The sequence below is a fragment of the Mobula hypostoma genome, chromosome 2 (assembly GCF_963921235.1).
Source record: "Mobula hypostoma chromosome 2, sMobHyp1.1, whole genome shotgun sequence".
Taxonomy (NCBI): Eukaryota; Metazoa; Chordata; class Chondrichthyes; order Myliobatiformes; family Myliobatidae; genus Mobula; species Mobula hypostoma.
The window spans coordinates 161,139,563-161,155,036 of NC_086098.1; the positions used below are offsets into that span (position 1 = coordinate 161,139,563).

The 15,474-nt window shown below is 63.6% G+C and overlaps 1 pseudogene; it reads right to left on the reverse strand.

Moving 5' to 3' along the window:
- Nucleotides 1–1,388: 1,388 nt before the first annotated feature.
- LOC134357671 (collagen alpha chain-like) lies at nt 1,389–4,834 on the reverse strand (annotated as a pseudogene).
- Between the last annotated feature and the right edge of the window lie 10,640 nt (nt 4,835–15,474).

A 15,474-nucleotide genomic window follows, 5' to 3' on the forward strand; every position in this document is an offset into this window, starting at 1 on the left:
CCATCCACTCTCTCCTCTCTCCCGGCCAATCCACTCTCTCCTTTCTACCCGGCCTATCCACATTCTCCCCTCTCGCCGGCCTATCCACTCTCTCCCCTCTCCCCGGCCTATCCACTCTCTCCCCTCTCCCCGGCCTATCCACTTTCTCCCCTCTCCCCGGCTCATCAACATTCTCCCCTCTCCCCGGCTCAACCTTCTCTCCCCTCTCCCCGGCCCATCCACTCTCTCCCCTCCACCCGGCCCATCCACTCTCTCCGCTCTCCCCGGCCCATCCACATTCTCCCCTCTCCCCGCCCTATCCACTCTCTCCCCTCTCCCCGTCCTATCCACTCTCTCCCCTCTCCCCGGCTCATCAAGATTCTCCCCTCTCCCCAGCCTATCCACTCTCTCCCCTCTCCCTGGCCTATCCACATTCTCCCCTCTCCCCGGCCTATCCACTCTCTCCCCTCCGCACAGCTCATCCACATTCTCACCTCTGCTCAGCCCATCCACATTCTCACCTCTGCTCAGCCCATCCACATTCTCCCCTCTCTCCGGCCCATCCACTCTCTCCCCTCTCCGCGGCTCATCCACTCTCTCCCCTCTCCCCGGCCCATCCACATTCTCCCCTCTCCCCGGCCCATCCACTCTCTCCCCTCTCCCCGGCCTATACACATTCTCCCCTCTCCCCGGCCTATCCACTCTCTCCCCTCTGCCCGGCTCATCCACATTCTCCCCTCTGCTCAGCCCATCCACATTCTCCCCTCTCTCCGGCCCATCCACTCTCTCCCCTATCCCCGGCCGAACCACATTCTCCCCTCTCCGCGGCTCATCCAATCTCTCCCCTCTCCACCGCCTATCCACTCTCTCACCTCTCCCCGGCTCATCCAGTCTCTCCCCTCTCCCCGGCCTATCCACTCCCACCCCTCTCCCCAGCCCATCCACTCTCTCCCCTCTCCCCGCCTATTCACATTCTCCCCTCTCCCCAGCCCATCCACTCTCTCCCCTCTCCCGGCCCATCCACTCTCTCCCATCTCCCCGGGCCATCCACTCTCTCCCCTCTCCCCATTTCATCCACTTGCTGCCCGCTCCCCGGCCTATCCACTCTCTCCCATCTCCCCGGCCCATCCACTCTCTCCCCTCTCCCCATTTCATCCACTTGCTGCCCTCTCCCCGGACTATCCACTGTCTCCCCTCTCCCTGGCCTATCCACATTCTCCCCTCTCCCCGGCCTATCCACTCTCTCCCCTCCGCCCAGCTCATCCACATTCTCACCTCTGCTCAGCCCATCCACATTCTCCCCTCTCTCCGGCCCATCCACTCTCTCCCCTCTCCGCGGCTCATCCACTCTCTCCCCTCTACCCGGCCCATCCACATTCTCCCCTCTCCCCGGCCCATCCACTCTCTCCCCTCTCCCCGGCCTATCCACATTCTCCCCTCTCCCCGGCCTATCCACTCTCTCCCCTCTGCCCGGCTCATCCACATTCTCCCCTCTGCTCAGCCCATCCACATTCTCCCCTCTCTCCGGCCCATCCACTCTCTCCCCTCTCCCCGGCCGAACCACATTCTCCCCTCTCCGCGGCTCATCCAATCTCTCCCCTCTCCACCGCCTATCCACTCTCTCACCTCTCCCCGGCTCATCCAGTCTCTCCCCTCTCCCCGGCCTATCCACTCCCACCCCTCTCCCCAGCCCATCCACTCTCTCCCCTCTCCCGGCCCATCCACTCTCTCCCATCTCCCCGGGCTATCCACTCTCTCCCCTCTCCCCATTTCATCCACTTGCTGCCCGCTCCCCGGCCTATCCACTCTCTCCCCTCTCCCCGGCCTATCCACATTCTCCCCTCTCCCCGGCCTATCCACTGTCTCCCCTCTCCCCGGCTCACCCCTCTCTCCCCTCACCCTGGCCCATCCACACTCTCCCCTCTCCCCAGCCCATCCACTCTCTCCCCTCTCCCCTTCCTATCCACACTCTCCCCTCTCCCCAGCAAATCCACTCTCTCCCCTCTCCCTGTCCTATCCACTCTCTCCCCTCTGCTCAGCCCATCCACATTCTCCCCTCTCCTCGGCCTATCCACTCTCTCCCCTCTCCCCGGCCTATCCACTCTCTCACCTCTCCCCGGCTCACCCCTCTCTCCCCTCTCCCCGTCCTATCCACTCTCTCCCCTCTCCCCGGCTCATCAACATTCTCCCCTCTCCCCGGCCTATCCACTATCTCCCCTCTCCCCGGCTCACCCCTCTCTCCCCTCTCCCCGGCACATCCACTCTCTCCCCTCTCCCCGGCCTATCCACTCTCTCCCCTCTCCCCGGCTCATCAACATTCTCCCCACTCCCCGGCCCATCCACTCTCTCCCCTCTCCCGGCCTATACACTCTCTCCCCTCTCCCCGGCCTATACACTCTCTCCCCTATCACCGGCCCGTCAACTCTCTCCCCTCTCCCCGGCCTATCCGCTCTCTCCCCTCTCCACCGCCTATCCACTCTCTCACCTCTCCCCGGCTCATCCAGTCTCTCCCCTCTCCCCGGCCTATCCACTCCCACCCCTCTCCCGGGTGCATCCGCATTCTCCCCACTCCCCGGCCTATCCAAATTCTCCCCTCTCCCCAGCCCATACACTCTCTTCCCTCTCTCCGCCCATTTACATTCTCCCCTCTCCCCGGCCCATCCACTCTCTCCTCTCTCCCGGCCAATCCACTCTCTCCTTTCTACCCGGCCTATCCACATTCTCCCCTCTCCCCGGCCTATCCACTCTCTCCCCTCTCCCCGGCCTATCCACTCTCTCCCCTCTCCCCGGCCTATCCACTTTCTCCCCTCTCCCCGGCTCATCAACATTCTCCCCTCTCCCCGGCTCAACCTTCTCTCCCCTCTCCCCGGCCCATCCACTCTGTCCCCTCTCCCTGGCCTATCCACTCTCTCCCCTCTCCCCGTCCTATCCACTCTCTCCCCTCTCCCCGGCTCATCAACATTCTCCCCTCTCCCCGGCCCATCCACTCTCTCCCCTCCACCCGGCCCATCCACTCTCTCCGCTCTCCCCGGCCCATCCACATTCTCCCCTCTCCCCGCCCTATCCACTCTCTCCCCTCTCCCCGTCCTATCCACTCTCTCCCCTCTCCCCGGCTCATCAAGATTCTCCCCTCTCCCCGGCCTATCCACTCTCTCCCCTCTCCCCGGCCTATCCACTCTCTCCCCTCTCCCCGGCCGATCCACTCTCTCCGCTCTCCCCGTCCTATCCACTTTCTCCCCTCTCCCCGGCTCATCAACATTCTCCCCTCTCCCTGGCCCAACCACTCTCTCTCCTCTCCCCGGCCTATACACTTTCTCCCCTCTCACCGGCCCGTCGACTCTCTCCCCTCTCCACCGCCCATCCACTCATTCACCTCTCCCCAGCCCATCCACTCATTCACCTCTCCCCGGCCCATCCACTCTCTCCCCTCTCCCCGGCTCATCGACTCTCTCCCCTCCACCCGGCCCATCCACTCTCTCCGCTCTCCCCGGCCCATCCACATTCTCCCCTCTCCCCGTCCTATCCACTCTCTCCCCTCTCCCCGGCTCATCAAGATTCTCCCCTCTCCCCGGCCTATCCACTCTCTCCCCTCTCCCCGGCCGATCCACTCTCTCCCCTCTCCCCGGCTCATCAACATTCGTCCCTCTCCCCGGCCCATCCACTCTCTCCCCTCTCCCGGCCCATCCACTCTCTCCCCTCTACCGGCCCATCCACTCTCTCCCCTCTCCCCGGCCCATCCACTCTCTCCCCTCTCCCCCGCTCATCCACTCTCTCCCCTCCACCCTGCCCATCCACTCTCTCCGCTCTCCCCGGCCCATCCACATTCTCCCCTCTATTTAGCCTATCCACATTCCCCCCTCTCCCCGGCCTATCCACTCTCTCCCCTCTACCCGGCCCATCCAAGCTCTCGCCTCTCCCCGGCCGAACCACATTCTCCCCTCTCCGCGGCTCATCCACTCTCTCCCCTCTCCACCGCCTGTCCACTCTCTCACCTCTCCCCGGCTCATCCAGTCTCTCCCCTCTCCCCGGCCTATCCACACCCACCCCTCTCCCGGGCCCATCCACATTCTCCCCACTCCCCGGCCTATCCACATTCTCCCCTCTCCCCAGCCTATCCACTCTCTACCCTCTCCCCGGCCCATCCACTCTCTCCCCTCTCCCCAGCCCATCAATTCTCTCCCCTCTCACCGGCCCGTCAACTCTCTCCCCACTCCCCGGCCCATCCACTCTCTCCCCTCTCCCCGTTTCATCTACTTGCTGCCCTATCCCTGGCCTATCCACTCTCTCCCCTCTCCACGGCTCATCCACATTCTCCCCTCTCCCTGGCCTATCCACTCTGTACCCTATCCCCGGCCTATCCACTCTCTCCGCTCTCCCCGGCCTATCCACTCTCTCCCCTCTCCCCGGCCTATCCACATTCTCCCCTCTCCCCGGCCTATCCACTGTCTCCCCTCTCCCCGGCTCACCCCTCTCTCCCCTCACCCTGGCCCATCCACACTCTCCCCTCTCCCCAGCCCATCCACTCTGTCCCCTCTCCCCTTCCTATCCACACTCTCCCCTCTCCCCAGCAAATCCACTCTCTCCCCTCTCCCTGTCCTATCCACTCTCTCCCCTCTGCTCAGCCCATCCACATTCTCCCCTCTCCTCGGCCTATCCACTCTCTCCCCTCTCCCCGGCCTATCCACTCTCTCCCCTCTCCCCGGCTCACCCCTCTCTCCCCTCTCCCCGTCCTATCCACTCTCTCCCCTCTCCCCGGCTCATCAACATTCTCCCCTCTCCCCGGCCTATCCACTATCTCCCCTCTCCCCGGCTCACCCCTCTCTCCCCTCTCCCCGGCACATCCACTCTCTCCCCTCTCCCCGGCCTATCCACTCTCTCCCCTCTCCCCGGCTCATCAACATTCTCCCCACTCCCCGGCCCATCCACTCTCTCCCCTCTCCCGGCCTATACACTCTCTCCCCTCTCCCCGGCCTATACACTCTCTCCCCTATCACCGGCCCGTCAACTCTCTCCCCTCTCCCCGGCCTATCCGCTCTCTCCCCTCTCCACCGCCTATCCACTCTCTCACCTCTCCCCGGCTCATCCAGTCTCTCCCCTCTCCCCGGCCTATCCACTCCCACCCCTCTCCCGGGTGCATCCGCATTCTCCCCACTCCCCGGCCTATCCAAATTCTCCCCTCTCCCCAGCCCATACACTCTCTTCCCTCTCTCCGCCCATTTACATTCTCCCCTCTCCCCGGCCCATCCACTCTCTCCTCTCTCCCGGCCAATCCACTCTCTCCTTTCTACCCGGCCTATCCACATTCTCCCCTCTCCCCGGCCTATCCACTCTCTCCCCTCTCCCCGGCCTATCCACTCTCTCCCCTCTCCCCGGCCTATCCACTTTCTCCCCTCTCCCCGGCTCATCAACATTCTCCCCTCTCCCCGGCTCAACCTTCTCTCCCCTCTCCCCGGCCCATCCACTCTCTCCCCTCTCCCTGGCCTATCCACTCTCTCCCCTCTCCCCGTCCTATCCACTTTCTCCCCTCTCCCCGGCTCATCAACATTCTCCCCTCTCCCCGGCCCATCCACTCTCTCCCCTCCACCCGGCCCATCCACTCTCTCCGCTCTCCCCGGCCCATCCACATTCTCCCCTCTCCCCGCCCTATCCACTCTCTCCCCTCTCCCCGTCCTATCCACTCTCTCCCCTCTCCCCGGCTCATCAAGATTCTCCCCTCTCCCCGGCCTATCCACTCTCTCCCCTCTCCCCGGCCGATCCACTCTCTCCGCTCTCCCCGTCCTATCCACTTTCTCCCCTCTCCCCGGCTCATCAACATTCTCCCCTCTCCCCGGCCCAACCACTCTCTCTCCTCTCCCCGGCCTATACACTTTCACCCCTCTCACCGGCCCGTCGACTCTCTCCCCTCTCCACCGCCCATCCACTCATTCACCTCTCCCCAGCCCATCCACTCATTCACCTCTCCCCGGCCCATCCACTCTCTCCCCTCTCCCCGGCTCATCCACTCTCTCCCCTCCACCCGGCCCATCCACTCTCTCCGCTCTCCCCGGCCCATCCACATTCTCCCCTCTCCCCGTCCTATCCACTCTCTCCCCTCTCCCCGGCTCATCAAGATTCTCCCCTCTCCCCGGCCTATCCACTCTCTCCCCTCTCCCCGTCCTATCCACTCTCTCCCCTCTCCCCGGCTCATCAAGATTCTCCCCTCTCCCGGCCCATCCACTCTCTCCCCTCTACCGGCCCATCCACTCTCTCCCCTCTCCCCGGCCCATCCACTCTTTCCCCTCTCCCCCGCTCATCCACTCTCTCCCCTCCACCCTGCCCATCCACTCTCTCCGCTCTCCCCGGCCCATCCACATTCTCCCCTCTATCCAGCCTATCCACATTCCCCCCTCTCCCCGGCCTATCCACTCTCTCCCCTCTACCCGGCCCATCCAAGCTCTCGCCTCTCCCCGGCCGAACCACATTCTCCCCTCTCCGCGGCTCATCCACTCTCTCCCCTCTCCACCGCCTATCCACTCTCTCACCTCTCCCCGGCTCATCCAGTCTCTCCCCTCTCCCCGGCCTATCCACTCCCACCCCTCTCCCGGGCCCATCCACATTCTCCCCACTCCCCGGCCTATCCACATTCTCCCCTCTCCCCAGCCTATCCACTCTCTACCCTCTCCCCGGCCCATCCACTCTCTCCCCTCTGCCCAGCCCATCAATTCTCTCCCCTCTCACCGGCCCGTCAACTCTCTCCCCACTCCCCGGCCCATCCACTCTCTCCCCTCACCCCGTTTCATCTACTTGCTGCCCTATCCCTGGCCTATCCACTCTCTCCCCTCTCCACGGCTCATCCACATTCTCCCCTCTCCCTGGCCTATCCACTCTGTACCCTATCCCCGGCCTATCCACTCTCTCCGCTCTCCCCGGCTCATCCACATTCTCCCCTCTCCCCGGCCCATCCACTCTCTCTCCTCTCCCCAGCCCATCCACATTCTCCCCTCTCCCCGGCCCATCCACTTTCACTCCTCTCCCCGGCCCATCCACATTCTCCCCTCTCCCCGGCCTATCCACTCTCTCCCCTCTCCCCGGCCCATCCACTTTCACTCCTCTCCCCGGCCCATCCACATTCTCCCCTCTCCCCGGCTCATCCACTCTCTCCCATCTCCCCAGCCCATGCAGTATCTCCCCTATCCCCCGCCCATCCACTCTCTACCCTCTCCCCGGCCCATCCACTCTCTCCGCTCTCCCCGGCCAATCCAGATTCTCCCGTCTCCCCAGCCCACCCACTCTCTCTCCTCTCCCCGGCCAATCCACTCTCTCCCCTCTCCCCGGTTCATCCACTCTCTCCCCTCTACCCGGACCATCCACTCTCTCCGCTCTCCCTGGCCCATCCACATTCTCCCCTCTCCCCGGCCTATCCACAGTCCCCCCTCTCCCCGGCCTATCCACTCTGTCCCCTCTCCCCAGCCCATCCACTCTCTCCCCTCTACCCGGCCCATCCAAGCTCTCGCCTCTCCCCGGCCGAACCACATTCTCCCCTCTCCGCAGCTCATCCACTCTCCCCTCTCCACCGCCTATCCACTCTCTCACCTCTCCCCGGCTCATCCAGTCTCTCCCCTCTCCCTGGCCTATCCACTCCTACCCCTCTCCCGGGCCCATCCACATTCTGCCCACTCCCCGGCCTATCTACATTCTCCCCTCTCCCCAGCCTATCCACTCTCTCCCTTCTCCCCAGCCCATCCACTCTCTCCCCTCTCCCCGCCCATTCACATTCTCCCCTCTCTCCGGTCCATCCACTCTCTCCCCTCTCCCAGCCAATCCACTCTCTTCCTTCTACCCAGCTCATCCACTCTCTCCCCTCTCACCGGCTCATCCACTCTCTCCCATCTCCCCGGCACATCCACTCTCTCCCCTCTCCCCAGCCTATCCACTCAGTCTCCTCTCCCCGGCCTATCCACTCTCTCCTCTCTCCCCGGCTCACCCCTCTCTCCCCTCTCCCCGTCCTATCCACTCTCTCCCCTCTCCCCCGCTCATTCACTCTCTCCCCTCCACCCTGCCCATCCACTCTCTCCGCTCTCCCTGGCCCATCCACATTCTCCCCTCTCCCCGGCCTATCCACATTCCCCCCTCTCCCCGGCCCATCCACTCTCTCCCCTCTCCCCAGCCCATCCATTCTCTCCCCTCTCACCGGCCCGTCAACTCTCTCCCCACTCCCCAGCCCATCCACTCTCTCCCATCTCCCCGGCCCATCCACTCTCTCCCCTCTCCCCGTTCCATCTACTTGCTGCCCTATCCCTGGCCTATCCACTCTCTCCCCTCTCCACGGCTCATCCACATTCTCCCCTCTCCCTGGCCTATCCACTCTGTACCCTCTCCCCGGCCTATCCACTCTCTCCGCTCTCCCCGGCTCATCCACATTCTCCCCTCTCCCTGGCCTATCCACTCTCTCTCCTCTCCCCTGCTCATTCACTCTCTCTCCTCTCCCCGGCCTATCCACATTCGCTCTTCTCCCCGGCCCATCCACTCTCACTCCTCTCCCCGGCACATCCACTCTCTCCCCTCTTTCCGGCCCATCTTCATTCTCCCCCCTCCCGGGCCCATCCACATTCACCCCTCTCCCAGGCACATCCACATTCTCTGCTCTCTCCGGCCCTTCCACATTCTCTCTTCTCCCCGGCCCATCCACTCTCTCTCCTTTCACCGGCTCATCCACATTGTCCCTTCTCCTCGGCTTATCCACTCTCTCTCCTCTTCCCAGCCCATCCACATTCTCCCCTCTCCCCGGCCCATCCACTTTCACTCCTCTCCCCGGCCCATCCACTCTCTCCCCTCTCCCCGGCCCATCCACTTTCAATCCTCTCCCCGGCCCATCCACATTCTTCCCTCTCCCCGGCTCATCCACTCTCTCCCATCTCCCCAGCCCATGCAGTATCTCCCCTATCCCCCGCCCATCCACTCTCTACCCTCTCCCCGGCCCATCCACTCTCTCCGCTCTCCCCGGCCAATCCAGATTCTCCCGTCTCCCCAGCCCACCCACTCTCTCCCCTCTCCCCGGCCCATCCACTCTCTCCCCTCTCCCCGGCCCATCCACTTTCACTCCTCTCCCCGGCCCATCCACATTCTCCCCTCTCCCCGGCCTATCCACTCTCTCCCCTCTCCCCGGCCCATCCACTTTCACTCCTCTCCCCGGCCCATCCACATTCTTCCCTCTCCCCGGCTCATCCACTCTCTCCCATCTCCCCAGCCCATGCAGTATCTCCCCTATCCCCCGCCCATCCACTCTCTCCCCTCTACCCGGACCATCCACTCTCTCCGCTCTCCCTGGCCCATCCACAATCTCCCCTCTCCCCGGCCTATCCACATTCCCCCTTCTCCCCGGCCTATCCACTCTGTCCCCTCTCCCCAGCCCATCCACTCTCTCCCCTCTACCCGGCCCATCCAAGCTCTCGCCTCTCCCTGGCCGAACCACATTCTCCCCTCTCCGCAGCTCATCCACTCTCCCCTCTCCACCGCCTATCCACTCTCTCACCTCTCCCCGGCTCATCCAGTCTCTCCCCTCTCCCTGGCCTATCCACTCCTACCCCTCTCCCGGGCCCATCCACATTCTCCCCACTCCCCGGCCTATCTACATTCTCCTATCTCCCCAGCCCATCCACTCTCTCCCCTCTCCCCAGCCCATCAATTCTCTCCCCTCTCAACGGCCCGTCAACTCTCTCCCCACTCCCCGGCCCATCCACTCTCTCCCATCTCCCCGGCCCATCCACTCTCTCCCCTCTCCCCGTTCCATCTACTTGCTGCCCTATCCCTGGCCTATCCACTCTCTCCCCTCTCCACGGCTCATCCACATTCTCCCCTCTCCCTGGCCTATCCACTCTGTACCCTCTCCCCGGCCTATCCACTCTCTCCGCTCTCCCCGGCTCATCCACATTCTCCCCTCTCCCTGGCCTATCCACTCTCTCTCCTCTCCCCTGCTCATTCACTCTCTCTCCTCTCCCCGGCCTATCCACATTCGCTCTTCTCCCCGGCCCATCCACTCTCACTCCTCTCCCCGGCACATCCACTCTCTCCCCTCTTCCCGGCCCATCTTCATTCTCCCCCCTCCCGGGCCCATCCACATTCACCCCTCTCCCAGGCACATCCACATTCTCTGCTCTCTCCGGCCCTTCCACATTCTCTCTTCTCCCCGGCCCATCCACTCTCTCTCCTTTCACCGGCTCATCCACATTGTCCCTTCTCCTCGGCCTATCCACTCTCTCTCCTCTCCCCAGCCCATCCACATTCTCCCCTCTCCCCGGCCCATCCACTTTCACTCCTCTCCCCGGCCCATCCACATTCTCCCCTCTCCCCGGCCTATCCACTCTCTCCCCTCTCCCCGGCCCATCCACTTTCACTCCTCTCCCCGGCCCATCCACATTCTCCCCTCTCCCCGCCTCATCCACTCTCTCCCATCTCCCCAGCCCATGCAGTATCTCCCCTATCCCCCGCCCATCCACTCTCTACCCTCTCCCCGGCCCATCCACTCTCTCCGCTCTCCCCGACCAATCCAGATTCTCCCGTCTCCCCAGCCCACCCACTCTCTCTCCTCTCCCCGGCCCATCCACTCTCTCCCCTCTCCCCGGCCTATCCACTTTCTCCCCTCTCCCCGGCTCATCAACATTCTCCCCTCTCCCCGGCTCAACCTTCTCTCCCCTCTCCCCGGCCCATCCACTCTCTCCCCTCTCCCTGGCCTATCCACTCTCTCCCCTCTCCCCGTCCTATCCACTTTCTCCCCTCTCCCCAGCTCATCAACATTCTCCCCTCTCCCCGGCCCATCTACTCTCTCCCCTCCACCCGGCCCATCCACTCTCTCCGCTCTCACCGGCCCATCCACATTCTCCCCTCTCCCCGCCCTATCCACTCTCTCCCCTCTCCCCGTCCTATCCACTCTCTCCCCTCTCCCCGGCTCATCAAGATTCTCCCCTCTCCCCGGACTATCCACTGTCTCCCCTCTCCCTGGCCTATCCACATTCTCCCCTCTCCCCGGCCTATCCACTCTCTCCCCTCCGCCCAGCTCATCCACATTCTCACCTCTGCTCAGCCCATCCACATTCTCCCCTCTCTCCGGCCCATCCACTCTCTCCCCTCTCCGCGGCTCATCCACTCTCTCCCCTCTCCCCGGCCCATCCACTCTCTCCCCTCTCCCCGGCCTATCCACATTCTCCAATCTCCCCGGTCCATCCACTCTCTCCCCTCTCCCCGGCCCATCCACATTCTCTCCTCTCCCTGTCCTATCCACTCTTTCCCCTCTCCCTGGTCTATCCACTCTGTCCCCTCTCCCCGGCTCATCGACATTCTCCTCTCTCACCGGCCCATCCACATTCTCCCCTCTCCCCGGTTCATATACTGTCTCCCCTCTCCCCGGCTCATCCACATTTTCCCCTCACCCTGGCTCATCCACATTCTCCCCTCTCCCCGGCCTATCAACTCTCTCTCCTCTCCCCAGCCCATCCACATTCTCCCCTCTCCCCAGCCTATCCACGTTCTCCCCTCTCCCCAGCCCATCCACTCTCTCCCCTCTCCCCGGCCTATCCACATTCTCCCCTCTCCCCGGCCCATCAACATTCTCCCCTCTCCCCTCCCCATCCACTCTCTCTGCTCTCCCCGGCCTAACCACTCTCTCCCCTCTCCCCGGCCCATCCACTCTCTCCCCTCTCCCCGGCCTATCCACTCTCTCCCATCTCCCCGTTACATCCACGTTCTCCCCTGTACCCGGCCCATCCACTCTCTCCCCTCTCCCCAGCCCATCCACTCTCTCCCCTCTCCCCGGCCTATCCACATTCTCCCCTTTCCCCGTCCTATCCACATTCTCCCCTCTCCCTGGCTCATCCACATTCTCCCCTTTCCCGGCCCATCCACATTCTCCCCTCTCCCCGGCTCATACACTCTCTATCCTCGCCCCGGCCCATCCACATTCTCCCCTCTCCCCAGCCCATCCACTCTCTCCCCTCTCCCTGGCCTATCCACATTCTCCCCTCTCTCCAGCCCATCAACATTCTCCCCTCTCCCCTGCCCATCCACTCTCTCCGCTCTCCCCGGCCTATCCACTCTCTCCCCTCTCCCCGGCCCATCCACATTCTCCAATCTCCCCGGTCCATCCACTCTCTCCCCTCTCCCCGGCCTATCCACTCTCTCCCATCTCCCCGTTACATCCACGTTCTCCCCTCTACCCGGCCCATCCACGTACTCCCCTCTCCCTAGCCCATCCACTCTCTCCCCTCTCCCCGGCCTATCCACATTCTCCCCTCTCCCTGGCCTATCCACATTCTCCCCTCTCCCTGGCCCATCCACATACTCCCCTCTCCCCAGCCCATCCACTCTCTCCGCTCTCCCCGGCCTATCCACTCTCTCCCCTCTCCCCAGCTCATCCACATTCTCCCCTCTCCCTGCTCATCCACATTCTCCCCTTTCCCGGCCCATCCACATTCTCCCCTCTCCCCGGCTCATACACTCTCTATCCTCGCCCCGGCCCATCCACATTCTCCACTCTCCCCGGCCCATCCACTCTCTCTCCTCTCCTCGGCCTATCCACATTCTCCACTCTCCCCGGCCCATCCACATTCTCCCCTCTCCCTGTCCTATCCACTCTGTCCCCTCTCCCCGGTCTATCCACTCTGTCCCCTCTCCCCGGCTCATCGACATTCTCCTCTCTCACCGGCCCATCCACATTCTCCCCTCTCCCCGGTTCATATACTGTCTCCCCTCTCCCCGGCTCATCCACATTTTCCCCTCACCCTGGCTCATCCACATTCTCCCCTCTCCCCGGCCTATCAACTCTCTCTCCTCTCCCCAGCCCATCCACGTTCTCCCCTCTCCCCAGCCCATCCACTCTCTCCCCTCTCCCCGGCCTATCCACATTCTCCCCTCTCCCCGGCCCATCAACGTTCTCCCCTCTCCCCTGCCCATCCATTCTCTCCGCTCTCCCCGGCCTATCCACTCTCTCCCCTCTCCCCGGCCCATCCACATTCTACAATCTCCCCGGTCCATCCACTCTCTCCCCTCTCCCCGGCCCATCCACTCTCTCCCCTCTCCCCGGCCTATCCACTCTCTCCCATCTCCCCGTTACATCCACGTTCTCCCCTCTACCCGGCCCATCCACGTACTCCCCTCTCCCCAGCCCATCCACTCTCTCCCCTCTCCCCGGCCTATCCACATTCTCCCCTCTCCCCGGCCTATCCACATTCTCCCCTCTCCCTGGCCCATCCACATACTCCCCTCTCCCCAGCCGATCCACTCTCTCCGCTCTCCCTGGCCTATCCACTCTCTCCCCTCTCCCCGGCTCATCCACATTCTCCGCTCTCCCCGGCCCTTCCACTCTCTCCCCTCTCCCCGGCCTATCCACTCTCTCCTCTCTCCGGCTCATCCACATTCTCCCCTCTCCCTGGCTCATCCACATTCTCCCCTTTCCCGGCCCATCCACATTCTCCCCTCTCCCCGGCCCATCCACATTCTACCCTCTCTCCGGCCCATGAACATTCTCCCCTCTCCTCTGCCCATCCACTCTCTCCGCTCTCCCCGGCCTATCCACTCTCTCCCCTCTCCCCGGCCCATCCACATTCTCCAATCTCCCCGGTCCATCCACTCTCTCCCCTCTCCCCGGCCCATCCACTCTCTCCCCTCTCCCCGGCCTATCCACTCTCTCCCATCTCCCCGTTACATCCACGTTCTCCCCTCTACCCGGCCCATCCACGTACTCCCCTCTCCCCAGCCCATCCACTCTCTCCCCTCTCCCCGGCCTATCCACATTCTCCCCTCTCCCCGGCCTATCCACATTCTCCCCTCTCCCTGGCCCATCCACATACTCCCCTCTCCCCAGCCCATCCACTCTCTCCGCTCTCCCCGGCCTATCCACTCTCTCCCCTCTCCCCGGCTCATCCACATTCTCCCCTCTCCCTGCTCATCCACATTCTCCCCTTTCCCGGCCCATCCACATTCTCCCCTCTCCCCGGCTCATACACTCTCTATCCTCGCCCCGGCCCATCCACATTCTCCACTCTCCCCGGCCCATCCACTCTCTCTCCTCTCCTCGGCCTATCCACATTCTCCACTCTCCCCGGCCCATCCACATTCTCCCCTCTCCCTGTCCTATCCACTCTGTCCCCTCTCCCCGGTCTATCCACTCTGTCCCCTCTCCCCGGCTCATCGACATTCTCCTCTCTCACCGGCCCATCCACATTCTCCCCTCTCCCCGGTTCATATACTGTCTCCCCTCTCCCCGGCTCATCCACATTTTCCCCTCACCCTGGCTCATCCACATTCTCCCCTCTCCCCGGCCTATCAACTCTCTCTCCTCTCCCCAGCCCATCCACGTTCTCCCCTCTCCCCAGCCCATCCACTCTCTCCCCTCTCCCCGGCCTATCCACATTCTCCCCTCTCCCCGGCCCATCAACGTTCTCCCCTCTCCCCTGCCCATCCATTCTCTCCGCTCTCCCCGGCCTATCCACTCTCTCCCCTCTCCCCGGCCCATCCACATTCTACAATCTCCCCGGTCCATCCACTCTCTCCCCTCTCCCCGGCCCATCCACTCTCTCCCCTCTCCCCGGCCTATCCACTCTCTCCCATCTCCCCGTTACATCCACGTTCTCCCCTCTACCCGGCCCATCCACTCTCTCCCCTCTCCCCGGCCTATCCACATTCTCCCCTCTCCCCGGCCTATCCACATTCTCCCCTCTCCCTGGCCCATCCACATACTCATCTCTCCCCAGCCGATCCACTCTCTCCGCTCTCCCTGGCCTATCCACTCTCTCCCCTCTCCCCGGCTCATCCACATTCTCCGCTCTCCCCGGCCCTTCCACTCTCTCCCCTCTCCCCGGCCTATCCACTCTCTCCTCTCTCCGGCTCATCCACATTCTCCCCTCTCCCTGGCTCATCCACATTTTTCCCCTTTCCCGGCCCATCCACATTCTCCCCTCTCCCCGGCCCATCCACATTCTACCCTCTCTCCGGCCCATCAACATTCTCCCCTCTCCCCTGCCCATCCACTCTCTCCGCTCTCCCCGGCCTATCCACTCTCTCCCCTCTCCCCGGCCCATCCACATTCTCCAATCTCCCCGGTCCATCCACTCTCTCCCCTCTCCCCGGCCCATCCACTCTCTCCCCTCTCCCCGTTACATCCACGTTCTCCCCTCTCCCTGGCCCATCCACATACTCCCCTCTCCCCAGCCCATCCACTCTCTCCCCTCTCCCCGGCCTATCCAGTCTCTCCCCTCTCCCCGGCACATCCACGTTCTCCCCTCTCCCCAGCCCATCCACTCTCTCCCCTCTCCCTGGCTCATCCACATTCTCCCCTTTCCCGGCCCATCCACATTCTCCCCTCTCCCCGGCTCATACACTCTCTATCCTCGCCCCGGCCCATGCACATTCTCCACTCTCCCCGGCCCATCCACTCTCTCTCCTCTCTCGGCCTATCCACATTCTCCACTCTCCCCGGCCCATCCACATTCTCCCCTCTCCCCGGCTCATCCACTCTCTCCCCTC